Genomic DNA, 16117 nt, shown 5'->3' on the forward strand with positions numbered 1-16117 from the left:
AGGTACTTGGGGCCCAGGTCGTGGAGAGACTTGTGTGCGTGGGTGAGGAGCCTGAACGTGATCCTCTTGTTGACGGGGAGCCAGTGCAGGTCCCTCAGGTGGCCGGAGATGTGGCTGCATCGGGGGATGTCCAGGATGGCTCGGGCGGAGGCGTTCTGGATGCGTTGGAGTATTTTCTGTAGCTTGGCTGTGGTGCCGGCGTAGAAGGTGTTTCCGTAGTCCAGTCGGCTGGTGACGAGTGCCTGGGTGACCGTCTTCCTGGTTTCCGTCGGGATCCATCGGAAGATCTTGCGTAGCATGCGTAGGGTGGGAAAGCATGATGAGGAGACGGCATTGACTTGTCTGGTCATCGAGAGGGAGGAGTCCAGGATGAAGCCCAGGTTGCGTGCGTGGTCTGTTGGCTTGGGAGTGGTGCCCAGGGCGGGGGGCCACCAGGAGTCGTCCCAGGCGGAGGGTGATGATCCCAGGATGAGGACTTCCGTCTTGTCTGAGTTCAGTTTCAGGCGGCTGTTCTTCATCCACTCGGCGACGTCTTTCATCCCTTCGTGTAGGCTGGTTCTGGCGGTGTCGGGGTCTCTGGTGAGGGAGAGGATCAGCTGGGTGTCGTCGGCATAGGAGATGATGTTGAGGTTGTGTTGGCGTGCGATGGCTGCAAGAGGTCTCATGTAGACGTTGAAGAGGGTGGGGCTGAGTGATGATCCTTGCGGTACGCCGCAGATGACTTCGGTGGCCTCGGATCGAAACGGGGGGAGGCGGACTCTCGGTGTTCTTCCGTCGAGGAACGAGATGATCCACTCCAGTGCCTTCTCTTGGATGCCGATGTTGCTGAGGCGTTGAACTAGGGTGCAGTGGCAGACAGTGTCGAACGCTGCAGAGAGGTCCAGGAGGATGAGTGCCGCTGTTTCCCCGTTGTCGAGCAGGGCTCGGATGTCGTCGGTGGCTGCGATGAGGGCGGTCTCGGTGCTGTGGTTGGCTCTGAAACCGGACTGCGAGGGGTCGAGGGATCCGTTCGTCTCGAGGAAGGCGGCAAGCTGTCTGTTGACGATCTTCTCGATGACTTTAGCAGGAAAAGGGAGGAGCGAGATGGGGCGGAAGTTCTTGAGGTCGGTGGGGTCCGCTGTTGGTTTCTTCAGTAGGGCGCTGAGCTCGGCGTGCTTCCAGCTCTCCGGGAAGGTGGCGGTGTTGAAGGAGGTGTTGATGATGTTCCGGAGTTGTAGTGCGATGGTGGAGTCGGCCTTGTTGAAGACGTGGTGGGGGCAGGGGTCGGTTGGTGATCCAGAGTGGATGGTGTTCATCGTGCGGGCTGTGTCTTCGGTGGTCACCGTGGTCCAGGTGCGGAGGGTGGCGGTGGGGGGCGTTAGTTCGACGGTTGGGTGCGCGGATGGCGCGCCGAAGCTGTTGTGGATGTCGGTGCTGGGGTTGGAGAACTCCTTGACGATGCTGAAGAGTTCCTTGCTGTTGTGGGCGTTGTTGTCCAGTCGTTCCTTCAGTGATTTCTTTTTGGTGGTACGGATAAGCTGGTGGTGCTTGCGGGTGGCGTGTTTGAGGGCGGTCATGTTGTCTGTGGTCTGTCCCGGAGCCAGGCTTTCTCGAGGGTGCGGCAGTACTTCTTGGAGTCCTTGAGTTCTTCGGTGAACCAGGAGGCCTTCTTGCTTCTGGGTCTGCTGGGAGGGTTCTTCAGTGGTGCGAGGTCGTCGGCGCAGGCGGTCAGCCACTGCGTGAAGTTGTGGGCTGCTTCGTTGGGGTCTGTTGTGCTGGCGGGTGGGTTCTGGCTGAGGGAGGTGGTGAGCTGGTCGGCGGTGATCTTGCTCCAGCTTCTGTGAGGGACCTGTTGCGGGTGGTGGTGGGTCGTGGTTCTTCTGAAGCTGAAGTGGACGCAGCTGTGGTCAGTCCAGTGGAGTCCGGTGGAGTGGCTGAAGGTGATGTGCTTGCTGGATGAGAAGACGGGATCAAGCGTGTGGCCGGCGTAGTGGGTGGGGGTGTTGACCAGTTGCTTGAGTCCGAGGTTGGCGAGGTTGTCCAGCAGGGCGGCGGTGTTGCGGTCCTTGTTGTTCTCCAGGTGGAAGTTGAGGTCCCCTAGGAGGATGTAGTCGGCGGAGGGGAGGGCGTGCGGGCTGATGAAGTCTGTGATGTCTTCGCTGAATTGTGTGCGTGGTCCCGGGGGTCTGTAGACGAGGGTGCCTCCGAGGGTCGTCTTTGGGTCGGTGTGTATCTGGAAGTGGAGGTGCTCGGCAGCAGAGAAGGTGTCGTTGGAGTCGGTCGTGATGCGGATGGTGTTCTTGTGGACGATGGCGATGCCTCCTCCGGTCTGGTTGACGCGGTCCCTCCTGATGATCTTGTACCCGTCCGGGATGGCGATGGCGATGTCGGGGGCTGAGGAGGCGTTCATCCAGGTTTCCGTGAGGAAGGCGATGTCTGGTGATGTTGTGTCGAGGAGGTTCCAGAGTTCCACGGCGTGTCTGTGGACGGAGCGGGTGTTGAGTAGGATGCACTTCAAGTGGTTGCTGCTTGTGCTCGGCTTGGCGGGTGCGGTGCAGGTCCGGGTGCAGGAGAACTTGCAGGATTGGCAGGTGAAGGGTCCGTGGGTGCGTTTCGGGGTGGCCCGGCAGCAAGCGGGGTTCCGGCCGGCATTGAGTGCGTTGAGGGCGGCGGCGTCATAGGTCCGTCGGGTCGTCTTGCATCGGCGGGGGCCAGGGGTTCTGGCACTGGGCTCGGTCCAGGCACGGACGGGCGCAGGCGGGCTTGCCTTTGGCGCGCCTTCGGCGCACCCGCTGCGCGACCGCGCAGTCGCCATTTAAGGCTAAGTGGGAGGGAGGAGCAGCTGGGAGGCGGGAGCGGGGAGGACACGGAAAGGGGGCATGGCCGCGAGGACGGCGGCGGGAAGCGGAGAGCGGGGCAGGCAGCAGAACGGGAATAAGCACACACTACAACAAATTTAAACAGAAAAGAAGCACAAAATACTACAAGTTTAACAGAAAATTAAAGCAAAACAGCTGGGGACAGTACAGTGAGGCGGCAGCTAGGGAGGCAGGCAGAACGGCAGAACGAGGCTGCGAGCAGCAGCTGGCACACGAGGGGGCACACACACAGCTGGGGGCGTGCGGCGCGGGGGTGTCCTGAGAACAGGTCACACTCACCTGCGCCGCGCGGTCGCCATTTAAGGACAAGTGGGAGGGAGGAGCAGCTGGGAGGCGGGAGCGGGGAGGACACGGAAAGGGGGCGTGGCCGCGAGGACGGCGGCGGGAAGCGGAGAGCGGGGCAGGCGGCAGAACGGGAATAAGCACACACTACAACAATTTTAAACAGAAAAGAAGCACAAAATACTACAAGTTTAACAGAAAATTAAAGCGAAACAGCTGGAGGACAGTACAGTGAGGCGGCAGCTAGGGAGGCAGGCAGAACGGCAGAACGAGGCTGCGAGCAGCAGCTGGCACACGAGGGGGCACACACACAGCTGGGGGCCGTGCGGCGCGGGGGTGTCCTGAGAACAGGTCACTGTGTGAATGTATTCCTATGTCCATACAATATTGCGTATTTTGCACTATGGGATTTGTACTCTGCTTTAGTATTTTTACTGAAACGTAGAGGCTTTCAGATTTGATTATTGTTTACATACTGCAATTTTGCACCTTAATCTCCTTGCATTTTGCACAAGACTTTGTAGCACTTTAATGCGGAACTTTGCACATTCAAGTTCATTGCGTTTTTTGCACATACGATCTTTATGCGTCATTTGCACTAACAACAACCAGTATGGACTAACACAGTATTTTAAACAACAATTCTTTGGTCATTGCATTTATGCTTTTACATATTTAAAATATACATTGCTTTATTTATTTTCGATGTATATATATATCGCTCAGATCAATGTCAGTATGGATTTAACTGCTATTTGTTTTTATCCATTTTACATTTAGCATTACCTTGTGAAATTTTAGAAATGTTTGGAAAACATACTTTATATGTTTTATACTGAGTAGTATGTCCTCACTTTTCATTATCACGTGATTAAAGAAAAGAATGTGTTTGAAAAAAACTATGGAACAGCTATTATTTAAATGGTGAACATTTCATTTACTGACTATCTGTGAGCAAGGGCGGATGCCCGAAACGCGTCAGATTTTGGTAACTCGACCTTAATAAATACCTGTGCCTAAAAGCAACGCTGGATTTGCGTGGTCTCTCTGTCGTTTCGTCGGCGTGTTGGGAGACTGCAGCTGCTATATATATATATATATATATATATGTATATATATATCTCTTTGAATCTTCGCGTTCTCGGATTATACGACGAAAGTCACGGCACCACAACAGTAGGGTAATTTATTTTTAGTTTATTTTAAGTACACCATGTGTAAAAAAGTGCAAAATGGACAGCCTACGCGTTTCGACTGCAATCAGTCTTCAACTGGACCATAGAGTCCTGGCTGTCTAGAACGTTTTTTTAAAGTGCTCAGTGCTCAAACCATCATTGATTTCCATGATTAAAAACAACTAGACTGCCGGCTTCATTCACAATTTTAGGCACCAATTGATCGCCATTTTTTTACATGACTTTGATTCATTTTCTTGTTTTACTATACATGTGAAGTACTTTTTTCATTTTTTTCTTTTCTTTGTGCATGTTATCACATTAATAAAGTGCAAAGTGCCAATTCAATTCATAAGGAAGAGTAAAGACATTTTGAGGAGGAGGATAAAAGGTAGATTTATAGAGTTATTTGTAAAAAACTGTACATTTCTTGAAAGGAGAGGGAAGTGAGAAAGAAAATGGGGCAGAGCAGAAAAAACAGGGCAAAATGTAACTTGTTCCTAAAATAGGATTTTAACATTCATTTTAGTTTTTATAAGATTATTCTGTATTCTACTTTTGCTCGTATCAAGGAAATATGTCTGTAAAGTACTGTATCATATCCCTTGATAGTTCATGTCAGAGTCCCAGTTATATTTCATATTTTCATTCATTTTCCCTTATTTACAGTTTTAGTTCATATTTTCCATCCTCCTTTATAAATCCTTGTCTTTGTTTTTCTATTTTTCTTCTTTCTTTCCTTATGTACATATGATACTGTTTTTATGATGATAGAATTAGATTTCACAGTTCGAGAGGGTTTCACTTGCATTACATTATTGACATTTTATTTACACAGGGGTTAATATCCAGATTCTAATTGGTGTTCGTTTCATTGTATTTACATTGTCCAGTTTTTTAGAGCTGTACATGTAATTCGGCATCCAAATTGTGTCCATGTGGGTGTTCTGTGCCCATTCCAAGGATCATTCGGCTTTCCATTCTTCGCAATTTCAAGGTTAGATCACCCCCTCTTTCAGACATTTTCACAAGTTTGATCCCCGAATATGTTAATTGAGAGCAATCTCCTTGGTGATGTTCATTAAAATGTTTCGCCATAGGGTAGTTTGGATCCTTGTTTTTGATGGCCCGTAAATGTTGGAGAATACGCAACTTTAGTTTATTAATTGTGCTCCCCACATAGTATTTTTCACATGGACACTTGAGTCTATAGATTACGTGTTTTGACTCACAGGTGATGTGATCCATGATCTTTTCAGTTTTTCCATTTTGTAATGTATACTCTTTGATGTTTTGAGCATGTTCACAAGCCTTACATTTCACACACTTCCAAAATCCTGGAGTGTTTAGCCACAATGTTTTTTTGATGTCTTTTTAATGTTTGAGCTCCAAATGACTTTGGGTTAGGATGTCCCTTAGAGAGGATGTTTTTCTATAGGTGATACTGGGGTAAGATGTTAAATGTTCACATAACGTTTCATCCAACAAAAGGATCTCCCAGTTTCTCTTGAATACACCCTTTAGTATCTGACTCTGATTGTTGAAATCCAGGATAATACGTGTTTTGTTTTCCGAGTCTTCTTTTTGCACATCTCTGGTTCCAACATCCGATGATCTATAATCTTGTTGTCCCACTGGGATTAGAAGATCCGATCTTTTCTTCATGTTCATTCGGGATTTTGCTGTCAATAATACCTCCATCGGATACCCTCTTTCCAAGAATCGTCCGAACATCCTCTCAATTTCTGCTGTTACATCCTCTTCTTCTGAGCAGTTTCTCTTCGCCCTAAACATTTCGCCATATGGTATGCTCCATTTTAATTGAGGAGGATGACCACTGTTGGCGTGAAGGATGCTGTTGCAGGACGTCGGTTTCCGGTGTGTCTTGGTGCATAATTTGTTATTTCTTACACCCACTTCCACATCTAGGAATATGATGTTCGTGTTACTGATTGTGGATGTGAAGTGCAGATTGTAATTATTTGGCTAAGTCTTGAAGGAGTGTAAAGCAGCTTGGTTTACCAGATTATAACCTCTTGAATGTCTAAATGAAAGGAGAACCACACATGGTATATATATATATATATATATATATATATATATATATATATATATATATATATATATATATATATATATATAATATGTATTTATTACTAAACACTCTCTAGTAATCTCTTTATGAGATTACAGAGCAAGATACACAATTTAAATGCAATAGAACTTCAGTAAATAGCACAATATACACTGGGCCCCGGGGAGAACCAAACCATTTATTAGGAAAGTGGTATAAAAACCACGACTTGACTAGACACAGTGCCTAAAGCACGTAGAATCGCTGGGACCCCAAGGTAGTGACACAGGGGACCCACGGGGGACATGTGCAGTGTGAGAACACAGCCGCGAACTCCGTTAGCTTCTATGGGGAAAATCGCGGTTGGAATTTTAAAGTTAAAGGACACTTAGAAGATGACTTTGAGCAAACCCCTTTAGACTTAAGGGGTTCTAGGGCCAACACCCTTGAGAGCACCGATCTACTCGAGTTACCTCACCCAGGAAAGTTGGGTGCATAGATGTTAAATGGTGTTGGGAATCGTCTTTGATTTCATTGGCGATCTGCTGCAAAGTGCTGCTGGCGTGGAGAAGAAAAGTGTCTGGTGTAATCCAAGCCTGGAACGAAGATGTGAATAACCTGAAAGCAGAGGGGACAGAGTCTGGGCCACTTGCCAGTGACCAGGGGCACGGAAGACGAATGCCCACCGATGTTGGGTGTTTCAGCTGCGAAGAGGTGAAGATAGACTCTGCAGCCACAAGGACCAGGAGGCTTCGACGACGACCAGGAGCTGGATTCAAGCTGTCCCACAAAGGCTGTCAAGTGCTGCGGCGTCGGTGCTCAGATTGAACACAACAAGCCTTGGCAACAGCAACCCACGCAGAAAGAGAAAAGGTGCTTCGGTGTGGAACAGCAAGGTCCAGGGGACTCCCCAAGCAATGGAGAGTCAGGGCACATCTGGAGCAACCAGGAAAGCCCAAAGAAAGTTAAAGTTGCCTTCTCAGGGTCCCACCAGTCGACGGACCAGGCACCGTGAAGGTACCTCGAGAGAAAACACAAAGGGCCGGCTCACAGAGCACTCGTGGAGTGTAGGCCAGCAATCTTCGGTGGAAATGCTGCTCGGGGTGTGGACTACAAGTAACCCAATGCACAGCCCCAAGGATCGACGAGAAGCATATGCACCTGAAAATGTGCACGGTGTCCAGGGGTTCCGGTTCCATGGTACCCACGAGGGCTACGGGTCTCAGCTTTGCTGGGGACTTGGGTCGGCCTCTGGGAAGTCTGGAAACCCACCTCCTGTGTTGCAAATTCCTCAGAGTCCGGCGGGAGCTTTGGGGATGCAAACCGATCAGATGGGTCTTTTGTGCCTGCCACGCAGGGGAGTAACTCCTTTACTCCAAGGGAGATCCTTCAGTCATCTAGCGCCTTGTAGATCGTCGAAGTTCCAGGATTCAGTATCAGAGTTTCGCCCAGGTGTAATCTAAAGTTCTGTTGCCAGGGGTTCCTATCTTATACCCAAGGAAGGGGTGGGACAAACTCTGGGGACCCACCTATGAAAGGGTTTGGAAATAGGGGTGGCTACACCCATTTCCTTTATCCAGTTTCGCACCAGAGCAGGGGCTGGTAGTTCCTGCAACCGGTTTGAACTGGGCTACGCAAAGGGACAAATGTGCCCCCAGTGTTGACTTCAAAGCACTCTTGGAGTGTACCCACCCAGCCCCAATACACTAAAGCCTGTCTGGGAGGTGGTGACACCTCCCTGTGACAGGAAAGCTATTGTCCAGTCCTCCCCTGCCGGAGTTTCGTCCAGCAGCAGGAGGCCAGACTCATGTCTGTGGCTTATGTGGCTGTGGCATCCATTTTGTGATGCCAGGGTTCTTTCAAGCTGGTAACGGGTGTACCGGTGTGGTCATGTCTCTCGCTCTAAAAGGGCGGAATCATACCCCCGCCGCCATGACTGGTCGGTGGGGGGGGGTATGATTCCAAAGTGTTTGACACCAAACACAACATGTTTCCTTGCAGCCATTCCAAAGTTAGCATTTACCACGAGGTTATAATGCACTTAAGAGTATATGGTCTGGCTGCATCACAGAACAATCCCGGAGAATAGATTCCAAAGGCTGCAGAGGGGCCCTGCTCATGCATGGGCACCCTCTAACACAAAACCCAGCACCCTGCCTTCAGGATTGATAAGACCTGCCATAGGGGTGACTGATAGGTGTATATATGTCCTGATATAAGGTAGTTTTGGGAACATATATCTAAGTAAGGGGTGCATACACCACCTTGCACAGGCTGCAGTAGCAGACCTGTGGTGTCATTTTGGAAGGCTGCCAAGGGGTGGCATAATACATGCTTCAGCCCCTGGTAGCCCTCTGGGGTACCTATGCCCTGAGTAAATAAGATACCATATACTAGGGACTTATAAGGGTACCCCAGTAACCAAACTGTAGTGTACCTAAAGTACTTGGAATCATTTTAGAGAGGAAGCAGCTAGGCTGGGGTCCTGGATAGCAGGGCCCCAGCCAGACTAAACTTGAAAAACAGTGAAACATCAGCAAAAAGTGGGGGTAACTATAAGAAGCAGATCCTACTCTCCTACAATCTGAATCCCTGGTAAAGATGTTTGCTTATGTGTGAAAATGGACCATGTGTGTGCACCATGACCTAGACCTCACTCCTGGTAATGCGGTCTGCTTTGACTGGGAGGAGCTCACCAAGCACTGCTGTTGTCAAGGTAGAGGGCTACTGCCCTTACCTGGAGTTAAGTCACACGTGTGCAGTGATGACATCATACCCATTTTGTGTACTGTTCAATAGAATCAGTAATGCAAACAGATCTTTTTACCTGTGTCACTGGAGTGCGGCCTACTGGCCCACTTGTAAGGTTCTGTGGCTGTATACTTAACTCACCCTAGGCTTGCATGGAGTACTTGTAGTGCAGGACAGCACATGATACTTGGATATACATGCTGGGTTATGTTTGTGCCTGTGGGTGGTACATAACATGGATGGCTGTTGGTTCCATTTTAGAAGGTCATGGTTTGGAGAGGCTGGAGTGGTGAGGACTGCAACTACTAGGCAGAAGATGTGCATTGCTAACATTCCTGGGGACTGGGGTGGGACACGGGCCTAAGAGAAAGGAGCAGATCATCCTTTGTGCACTTCAAAATGTTCTTTGATTTCCGTAAGAGTTACCAGTTAGTTTGGCCTGGGCTCATTGTCAGGGAGATGGTGATGCTGCTAAATGGCACAAGCACAAACTCTGATAGAGAGAAAGGTTCAGTTCTTTGAACCTTTATGGTCCATATATCAGTGGAGGCTGACAGCCAGGTATATTCCCACGTAACTCCCTTTCCCTGCGGGTCACTCAGAATTAGAGCACTCCTGCTGTGACAGACTGTCCCATTGACAAAGGTCCTTGTAGAGGAGAGAGCACTTCAAAGGGATTGACACCACCAACACAATTTCAAAAGCTAGACTCTAAAGCACGTATGTGTCTAGATTTGGACTACAACGGTGGGAGCACGTGTCTCTGACTTTGTTGAATAGCCCGTCTCATCAAGAGAGGGAAGATTTCCAAGACTTCTTGCTACTGCAGCCAGGACTGGGGACAAAAGTGTGCCAGTCTCCCATCTGAGTACGGGGTCATCACCCAGGAATCAAGAACACATGAACTCTGCCTAGATCACCAGCCTTCTGCATGCCTACCAGGGCTAGTGTGCCCTGTGAATAGGAAGAGAGAGCCTGGAGTGAGGGAGTACCAGCAGGAATCTTGGTAATAGGATCCTAGTGAACAGAGTGTGAGGTACCCAGTCCATTCGGAACAGGTGTAGCAAAAGAGGTGTCTGATCTCTTGTGGAAGTCAGAAACCCAGTCTAGGCTGCAGTGTAGTGGCAGTTTGTCTTCAGATAGCACTGCTCATGTTGGGGCCATCACCCATGTCTGTAACCCCCCATGTGTCAGGCAGAGGGCCACTGGGATTTTTGGGGCTATCATCCCTGCAACTGAGAATAGGGGCTGCCGCCCATGTCTTTGACCCCTGTGTGCCAGTATTGGGCCACTGATATTGTGGGGATGTTGCCTGGAGGATCCAACCTGATTGGGACTGTCGCAGTATCTGATCCCTTATGTCAGGAGTCTGCCACAAGGCAGGTAAAAGAGACCAGAAGCCCCTTTAATAAGACCACTACATCACTGACTTATCAGCGGGAACAGCGAAGAAGGAGCAGTTTCACTTGTAAGCTGTCGCTGTCTGCGACTTCTCCAGTGTACTGATCCCACCAACCACAGAAAGGCTGCAATGCGAGCTGCTCATTGTGGCGGGCAGGCATAAGACGCGCTCCAGGTCCTTGAATCTTCTGAAAGCCTCAGTTTGGATAAGGTTGAAGCAGAGTCACAGGCCTATGTGAGCCTTGTTGGAGCTTGAAGAGCTGAAACACGTTCAAGTCCAAAGCCAGACTTTGCTGTGCATCACTAGTGTGGACAGCACCTGATGTCTGTCACATCCTAGAATCCATCTGGAATATAGTAAAGTATAGCATGCAGGAGCAGATGCGGGGAGTGAGAGGACCCGCAGGGGAAGAGCATCATGCCGACATCCGCTAGACCGCTTGTGTGTGGTTTTTTTGTGTGCTACGATTAGCTTGTGTAATATATACTGCCTTTGGACTGGTGCGCAATACGTTTTACTCTATGAAAATGTGTGGCATAGATGTTTTTATAAATGAATAGGTTAGTATGTTTAACATAAAGGGACCTGGTATAGGGAGATTAATAAAGGGGTACCAAGGGTGGTATTACTATGTTCGGTAGATTTGTCAAATGGTACCGCTCAAATATTGTTTACATGTAGAGCCAGGGGATTTTTGAATATGTATTTTTTTGATTATGAGTAAATGTATTATGAATTTATTGTTCTAGTTAGGGATATATATCTTTGTTTAAAATATTTGTTTTTATCTCTGTACTTTTATGCATTTTAATTGTTGCAAAATGAAGTTTTGGGACAGACTGGACAATCGTTTTACTGATAGCACTGCGAGTATTTTGAGTTATGAGCCCTCGCATATCGTGCACCTACCTACCCCTGCAGAGCCATGACCCACACTATCAGTGAGAGCCAGGTGCTGAAGGGGTAGTACTTGACCCAGTTACTCAGGACCCATAATAGGTCGGGTCCCAGGAATAGCGAAAGGCCATAAACCGACATGGCTGGATCCTGCTTTGCCTGTGGCCCTCTTCTACTGAATCGGATTCACATTAGGAGCTCTCATAGACACTGTGGAAGTGTGTACAAGGAGCCCCTGTCTGGTAGCTTGGCCGAGTCTGGCACTCTATCAGAGGACAGGTTATTGAAAACAATGTGCCCTCTGACTGCAGCCAGGCACTGCTCAGGGAGACTCGGAATCCCCGTGCACGTGACGCTCCTTGGATCTCACAAACTGGGCCCACGCCAGGGCACTTCCGGACAGACACTCACTCCGAAACTATTTGAAGTTTGAAAGAAAAGTTCTAAGAAGCTCCGCACGCACTCGGTTGTCGGACAACTCTGAATTGTTACATTGTAAGCCTGCATTTCTTGGCAAGGAAGCTCTCTGGGCTGTTTACTGACTCATACCCGCTGAAGCCTGGGGAGAATATTCACAGCAAGGAAACTCACCCCCGTTGCTGAAACCTCGTGGTAGCCCCGTCCATCATTGGGATATTATGAGATTTATCTTTCAGGGCTTGGTTGCTTTCACTGTCTTCGATCAATGGCACATACACTAACAATAACGAATTCTTCTGTGCCTTTCAAAACAAATGCTTTGTTTGTTCGAATAAAATGTGTCTCAATTTGAATGCTATTTTTTGCTCTTTAAAGAGTGCAGTGTCATTTTGCAGGAAGCATGCTTCGAACCGTTGGTAGGTGAAAGCAGGAGAATGAATAGAGCTGTCCCATCAGCACATACCGATCACCAGTATTCACAGAGCTGTACGTTTCATTAGTGACCCTGGGACCAAGATAGTGATCATTTCGAGGTCACCGCATTCATCCTATACCTCAAATGAGGCATGTTGCATTGCTGCCAGATTGGAGCACTCTTTTTTTTTTCTACCTGAGACAATTGTGTATTCTTAGTAAATGTATTAACTGTGGTGGTTAGTTCAGTTTTTTATATATTATTTCATTTCCTCTACTCTGATGATACTCCCAGTTGACCAGTTACAAATAGCTTGACAGTACCTTATTTTGACAGCAAGACGCCAGGCATAACACTAAAGTCCGGGACTGGTGACCAGATGTGGCTGCCCAGCAGATGCAGAGGGTGGTCAGTAGGTGGCAAGATGTGGTTGTTCGATGGAAGGGATGCCACCTTATGCTAACAATTGCCTTCAGATGCCTAGGACACCCACCATATTTAAGGGATGCTCTTCAGATAATATGGATGGCTATCTGTATATCAGGGATGCCCATCATCTGCCAGAGGTAGCCACTAGAAGGCAAGAATTGTCACCAAATTGTAATAATGCTGGCCATATGCCATCAATGCCTACCAAATGCAAGGAGGGACGATTAGCTCCCAGACATCGCCACCATCTTTCAGGGATGCCCATCAAATACCAGGACTAGCTACATATGCCCCATGGGTGGTCTTCAGGTGACAGTGACCCCAAGCATGCCTAGTTCAGCAATGCGCAACATATACCAGAAATGGTAACCCTGTGACAGAGATCCCCACCAGATCCAGAGAGGGTCACCATATGTCAGCAATGGATACCATATATTCAAGATATCTTCCTGTGGATGCCCATCACAACAGAGTCCTGTTCACTATATGCTTGGGATGGCCATGCTCATATAATTTGTGTTAAACAGTAATATATACTGGTAGGAGTCTCTTTTTTCCCCCGTTAGTGTCTCAAGCTCCAAACTACCATCACTAGTATTCTTGGGTTTCTTGAGGTTCATCTGCTTCAATACGAGGCCCATACCCCACCTGACCATGTGCGTGTGGCTTTGGTGCTAAAGAGGCAACCCAATTTCCCGTTAAGAGGGAGGAGCGCCGCCCCACTACTCTTTGACCAGTGGAAAAAGGAAAAATAAAATGATAATAACACAATGTTATCATTTAATTTTCCGACCTGAAGCAGGCTTAGGGGGCAGGGTGGACCTGGGCTATCGTTGCAGCCAACAGGGATGGAATGGTTGGAGCACTTAAGTGAGCATGACAGTTTGGTAAGTCGTCTTGGGCAGGCCAAATATTCATGCGCACTTTGCATGTTCTCGACCGGCTGTATTTCACAGCCTCAGTGGAGAATATGCACAGGCTCCTACACCTTGACTGACGGCCGAACCACGGCGCTCAGACCAATCACGATGCTGCGGTCATGCTGGTGACAGCAGTGTCATGATTGGCTTAGGAGAGCCTGTGCGTGCTTCCCGCATCCGGCAGGAACAAAAAATGACGGAGTCGAGACGGCGGCCAGCACCCTGGTAAGTCACTTTTATTTATTTTTCTATCCGCCACACCCGTACTACTCGGTGGCAGCCACCACTGTTTGAACCCACAATTAAGTCCACAGCATCCCAATTCTGTGCTAGAATAATCCTCCCTCTGATGCGCCTTCTGAAATCTGAGCAGGATATCAGTGCATGATATGGTCTCAGACCCGCTGGAGCTGCTGGAAGTGCTACTCATCTTATCTGAGTTCCCCATGGATAAACTGCATGAGAAGCCCCACAGCCTGTGACCTCCTACAATATGTGCACACCTGATAGTCAGTAGTGACTGTAGCAAAATGGCCAACATGACTGGTTATCTGCTAACCATAATTGAGTACCTTCAGCACTACGAGAAAACCAAGAAAATTTGTTCTGCCTATGGAAGGATCTATACAGCGAACGCAGCAATTAGTGGCCAATTCCTTTGATGCCTGTTAACCCACAATACTGTCTGCCACTCTTTAATTTATTCATAGTTAATGTAACTTTTTTCATCCACATACTTTCAGTCCTAGATTGGTTACTGTCTCTGTCTTCAAGATTCTAGATTGTTTTGCATTCCGAGCATTTTATAGTTTTTGGAGAAGGTTGGTGAGGAGTGTCTCTAGTATCAGGGTGTATTGTAAATTTCTTTTGTCTTCTGATGCTGAGAAATCCAGCTCTACCTTCCCCCTCACCTGCTCAGACACACTTCTTTCTTAGCCACCAGTAGACCTCTTTCCTTCAGGCATACCCTGTGGTTGGTGCTGCCACTTCATTAGTTGCCATGTTCCTCCATCAGTCACTGACCAACTGTGATAGCCTTCCTGAAAGCGTAAACAGATGAATGCTCTGTGGCAACAGCTGAGTCTTTTTGCTAACGTCATAGAATTACCATCACTATGCCTTGCAAGGATTATGACTATAATCAGAGCTATGATTCCCGGCAGCTTTAATGACTTACCCTAACACCTTTTGGCAAAGTATTTTGTCACATGTTGGGTTACTTTAGAGGTGACCATGAAGAGAGTGGCCAGTTTGACTGAGACAGCTGTCACCCATCCTTAGAAAGTGTGTGCTGTTCCACTGGTAACCACCATTTCCCATGTATTAATCTCAAAGCTTCAACATTTCCAACATATATCCTTATATAAAAGCTCCAGAGCAAGTCACAGAGGAACCTATGACAGTCCCTCAGAATTCAAACCTCCCATTAAGGTCTAAGGCGCTATCAGTTCAGCAGCTTTAACCACTTGGTTGCCCTATTGGCATGCACATGCACCATGAAAAGGTGTTTCCAGGACGTCCTTATGACATATGTATGTCTTAATAATTCCAGGCTGTCTGTACCAGGTGGTTGCTTTAAAAAAATCTTTTTTTCTTTCCCTGCGATGGAGGACTGACTCCTCGTGCTGGGCTGGTGGTAATCTCTTCTAGGTACCCAGAAACTCTTGAATGAGGTGGGTTGATGCTCACTTCCAGGCCCCTCATTATTTGGCATCACACATATAGAAAGAAGGGTCTCGTAGGGATTCCCCAACCCCTATTCAGTTCCATCCAAGGATCGAGTTGGTGGCTGGGGCTACTGAGGAGCTAATGGCAGCGATTACTGCCCCCATTGCCACCACAGTCATGCACTATCTTGTTCCACTTTCTTCTGTTGGTAGGAAGGAGAGGTGGTAAAGAGGGTTGGAGAAGCAGCCCAACAGCTCCACCTATTCTTTCCATCACCCCTTCAACGACACTAAAAGTTACTGATTGAAATAGGAGGATAGGATTGTTTCCAGACCCACTCTCTCCCTTCTAGTCTCTTTCCTCTCTCTCAGAATGGTTCCCTGGTCAGGAGAAACTTTCTGAGAGGAAGACGCTGTGTGTCCTTACCACAGCAAGGAGACAGACTCCTTGTTTTTTTTAACTTTACAAAAAAAATTAAAACTGTGTCTGGTTCTTTTCTGGGGCACAGACTCACATTACTGTGCCCCAACAAGGAGCTAGATGCCATTTAGATTTTTTCTTAGCTAAAGAAAAATTCAAACAGCATTTGGCCCCTTGCTTGAAATCCAAACAGCATTTGGACCCTTGCTCGGAACAAACACTCAATTCTATGCCTCAGTAAGGAGTCAGAAGGCAATTGGATTTTTCATACCCTAAGACAAAAATACAAAGAACACCTAGCTCCTTCCTGGGTCACAGAAACACAAATTCTGCTCTTCACTGTGCCTTTCTTTCAATAAGAATTATTGTGAGAGGAAGAAGTTGTGCGTCTGCTCTCAAAGAGGGA

This window comes from Lissotriton helveticus, chromosome 12, assembly GCF_964261635.1.
Source record: "Lissotriton helveticus chromosome 12, aLisHel1.1, whole genome shotgun sequence".
NCBI classification, from domain to species: Eukaryota; Metazoa; Chordata; class Amphibia; order Caudata; family Salamandridae; genus Lissotriton; species Lissotriton helveticus.